The 422-nt window shown below is 26.1% G+C and overlaps 1 protein-coding gene across 1 annotated transcript in view; it reads right to left on the bottom strand.

The window, feature by feature from the left end:
- hs3st2 (heparan sulfate (glucosamine) 3-O-sulfotransferase 2) overlaps positions 1-422 on the bottom strand; it is a 30,425-nt gene that overhangs the window by 1,118 nt on the left and 28,885 nt on the right. The gene's annotated exons all lie outside the window — the stretch shown is intronic.

Below are 422 nucleotides of genomic sequence, written 5' to 3' on the forward strand. Positions count from 1 at the left end.
ACACACACACACACACACACACACATATATATATATATATATATATATATATGAAAATATAAAATGTATAAATAAAATATTTGAAAACATAAAGCATATAATAAAACATTTGGCAGATGCGTTTATTGAAGGCAACTTGCATTACATTCAAGCTATTATCATCTTTTTATGCATTCCCTGGGAAGTGATCCCATGACTTTGCCGTTGTTAGTGCAATAAATTTATATTTTTAAATTATTTTATTATTTTATTTGAATTATTTTGCTTTAATTACAACAATAATTAAATACTTAAAATCAATATTCTTACCCTGAAGGAAATATTTATTTTAGCATTTGGCAGATGCTTTTTTCCAAAGCTTCTTGCATTGCATTCAAGCTATAAATTTAGTTCCCTGGGAATCAAACCCTTAAAACAAACCT

Source organism: Sinocyclocheilus anshuiensis, unplaced genomic scaffold (assembly GCF_001515605.1).
Source record: "Sinocyclocheilus anshuiensis isolate Anshui unplaced genomic scaffold, SAMN03320099.WGS_v1.1 scaffold152, whole genome shotgun sequence".
NCBI lineage: Eukaryota > Metazoa > Chordata > Actinopteri > Cypriniformes > Cyprinidae > Sinocyclocheilus > Sinocyclocheilus anshuiensis.